A 3954-nucleotide genomic window follows, 5' to 3' on the forward strand; every position below is an offset into this window, starting at 1 on the left:
CTTTTCCAACCTGAATGTTTCTGTGATTCTGTGATTAATATAGGTGGACTGATTTGTGTGGTGTCACAAAGCCAAAATAGCTGTAAATCCTTCTGATTCAACCAGAGGAGACTTGCATGCAGCTGGTTCACATTGGACATAGCAGTACAAAGCAGCTGGAATTTATTGATGAATCTGACCTACTATTTACTAGTAATTTATGTAGTGCAAGGCGCATGTTACATGGGGGTGTGTTGGTGGACAGATACCTATGCACACAGGTGCTAGGCAGACCATTTTTAATGTGGAGAAAGAAATAAGATATGCACTGTGAGTTAAGAACATCAGGGAAGAGAGTCCAATCACTTAAACACACTTTTTTTTTTCTCATGTAGAATCTATAAGATTTAAGAACAAGAAGGGGGGAAGGGTCATTCTGCACTCAGCTAAAGAGATATTGTGCATCACACAAACACTTTGCAAACATGTACTGCTAAATAGACAGAGTAAAATTTACTCTGGATAGTTTTTTTTCCACGTAGGTATATATATACAGTTTTGGGTTCCCCAGCTCAAGAGAGATGGAGACCTGCTGAAGAGAGTGCAGCAGAGAGCCACGAAGATGACTGGGGGACTTAAGCATCTCCACTATGGAGACAGACTGAGAGCCCTGGGCTGTTTAGTCTGGAGAAGAAAAGGCTGAGAGGAGATCTAATCAATGTGTACAAATATCTGAGGGGTGGGTGTCAAGTGGAGAGGACCAATCTCTTTTCAATTGTCAGCAGCAATAAGACAAGGAGCAACAGCTACAAACTGAAACAGAGAAGGTTTCACCTCAACATGAGGAGAAACTTCTTTACAGAGAGGCTGACAGAGCCCTGGAACAGGCTGCCAACAGAGGTTGTGGAGTCTCTTTCTATAAAGACTTTCCAAACCCACCTGGATGCATTCCTGAGTGAACTACTCTAGGGGATCCTGCTTTGGCAGGGGTGTTGGACTGGATGATCTCTGAAGGACCCTTCCAACCTCTGATGTTCTTTGATTCTGTGTACAAGTGTCCATCCCCAGTAAATAGTTTGTATGGAGTCACTCCCTTTTGGAGGGAAAATTCAGACCATGGCTGAGCCACCTAAACACAAACTGAAATGTACCATTTAACCTCAGGATCATAGAAGGGAAAGAAGGAAGTGCTTTAAAATTAAACTGAGATCTTTGAAGTAAAACCAGAGCAGAATATCTGAACAAAAAGAAATAATGACTTTTCCTCCATTGCTCTATGTTTGCTTTCAGTTTCCCACACATCTTTCAGATGGAGTGGATAAATTCCAGAGCTATAAATCTGTAAGATATTCTCGGATGAGATTTGCCTGCTGGAGTGCATAACTACAGAACTTTTGTTTTTAAAATACATTTTCACAGATTTTTGTGAACCAGGTTTTTCATTTTGGAAAATATTATTCAAAAGGTAAAGTGAGTAACACAATTTTTTCTTAGGATTGCTTGCCAATGATGATCAGCTAAAGAAAAGACGCATTCAGAAAGCAGTCTGAAGGGCTAAGCCTAAATGACAGCTAAGACTGACCTTTCAGGATGGACTCTAGGAAATTTTCTATTTAAGCACTGTGAAAATAATTTGATGATTTTTTTTCTTGTCTCATTGTGCAATAAATCCAAATCTGAAAGGGCAGAGTAAACCTTACTGCTACTTCCAGGTGCGTTGTGCGTCTTCCCTTGAGAAGCTGCATTCAGAACCTAGAAATTGCACTACAGGAAGACTAAGACTGTGTTCAACAAAAGTCTGACACAGCTGCAAGGAATTATATATAGGCTGGGCAGTGCCTGACTTGAGAGCAGCCTTGGGGAACGGGACCTGGGGGTGCTGGTGGATGTGAAGCTCAATATGAGCCACCAGTGTGCACTTGCAGCCCAGAGAGCAAATTGTATTCTGGGCTGCATCAAGAGAAGCATAGACGGAAGGATGACAGAGGTGATTCTCCCCCTCTACGCTGCTCTTGTAAGACCCCACCTGGAGTACTACATGTAATTCTGGACCCCTTATTACAAGAAAGATATGGATGTGCTAGAATCTGTCCAGAGAAGGGCCATGAGGATGCTCAGAGGGTTGGAGCTCCTCTCCTATGGAGACAGATTGAGAGAGTTGGGGATGTTCAGCTTGGAAGAGAGAAGGCTCCAAGGAGATCTTATTGTGGCCTTCCAGTATCTGAAGGGGGCTACAAGAAAGATGGGGAGGGATTTTTTTAGGGTGTCAGGTAGTGATAGGACTGGGGGGAATGGAGCAAAATTAGAAGTGGTAGATTCAGATTGGACATTAGGAAGTTCTTCCCCATGAGGGTGGTGAGACACTGGAACAGGTTGCCCAGTGTCATGGTAGGCCTAAATGAGCCAAAATAGGCTTATACATTTCCGGGCTTGCCCAAACGTGTTTTTCTGCTCTCCCTCCTTCTGTTGTGGGGAGAAGCAACCATGGAAAAGAAGACAAAGAACCTGGAGCCGCTGAGTCTAAAGGACTCTGGCTTGCCCAGACTTGTTCTGCTCCTGTTTTCATCCTGTGGTAAACAAGGTACACACACTTGACTTGTGCCTGCCTCATGCAAGACCTCTGTTTTTTCCCAAATTTGGGTAAACCAAGCCTATGGTTTCACCTAATATGGTCAAGCTGGACTGGACCTTAGAAAAAGTCTTCAGTATGAGGGTGGTGAGACTCCAGAATAGGTTGCCCAGGGACAATGTGAATGCCCCCTCCCTGTGGATATTCAAGGCCAGGCTGGATAAAGCCTTTAGCAGCCAAGTCTAGTTGAGAGATGTCCCTGCCATGGTGGGGATGTTGGAGTAGAAGATCTCTAAGATCAACTAAGTCATTCCATGACTGTGTGATCATTTAATTCATGTTATGATATCAGCATCAAACAAATCTGAATTTCTTCATTTTCCTCTCCACAAACTTCTGTGCTGTATTTATTGGATTTCTAAGGCTTTTAACCTGTTTCTGAAAAGGTGACCTTAGTACTAATGGCTAATAGCATGATGTGTTGTTGGAGTTGTTCTTTTAATTGCCAAGGAAACATAAATAGCCAAATGTGTGGCATTTTAATATATCCCTCTGCAAACCAGAACAATAAGGCCCTAATGTGCCATACAGATTCCAAGTGAGATCACAGGCTAATGAGGTACATATGGTGATCCTAAAAGAAAAGGTTACTATGGAGAACAATTAAAAAGGCCTTTTAAAAATTATTTTTGCTGCTTAGGTATTAATTTTAGATGTAAAGAGGGATTTACTCTTCCTTACCAGATGCATTGACATTTTAGATCCTGCAAAGTTGTTGTTTGAGAGGCTGTGATGAAGCCATACATATGTCTTGCCATCAAACTGAAAGGCTCAGCTTTGGTAGAACGGTCCCTTCCATAGCTGCATCTTTTTCCTCTACAACTGAAGTTTTCAGTCTTTTATTTTTTCATTTGTCTTCCTCTCTCAAAGAATTAGTGGTTATTATTGAGATTTACAATTACTCTTTCTTTGTAATGAGTGCAGTGTTTAATTCATTATCCTTGGTATTCATTCTTTTCTGGAATCGTCGTATTCAAGATTTGAAGAGAACTTTAGAGATTGGAAGGGATCTCCAAACATCATCCAGTCCAACTCCCCACCAAGGCAGGATTCCCTAGGGTACTCTGCACAGGAATGCACCCAGGTATGTTTTGAAAGTCTCGAGAGAAGGACACTCTACAATGTCTCTGAGCAGCCTGCTCCAGGGCTCTCACCCTCACTGTAAAGAAGTTTCTCCTCATGTTGAGGTGAAACCTTCTGTGTTCCGTTTTGTAGCTGTTGCTCCTTGTCTTATTGCTGCTGACCACCAAAAAGAGATTGGTCCTCTCCACTTGACACCCACCCCTTAGATATTTGTATACCACTCATAGTTAATACCCAATCATAAGCTCACTTTCTAAAGTAAA

The sequence above is a fragment of the Pogoniulus pusillus genome, chromosome 1 (assembly GCF_015220805.1).
Source record: "Pogoniulus pusillus isolate bPogPus1 chromosome 1, bPogPus1.pri, whole genome shotgun sequence".
In the NCBI taxonomy this organism is placed as follows: Eukaryota; Metazoa; Chordata; class Aves; order Piciformes; family Lybiidae; genus Pogoniulus; species Pogoniulus pusillus.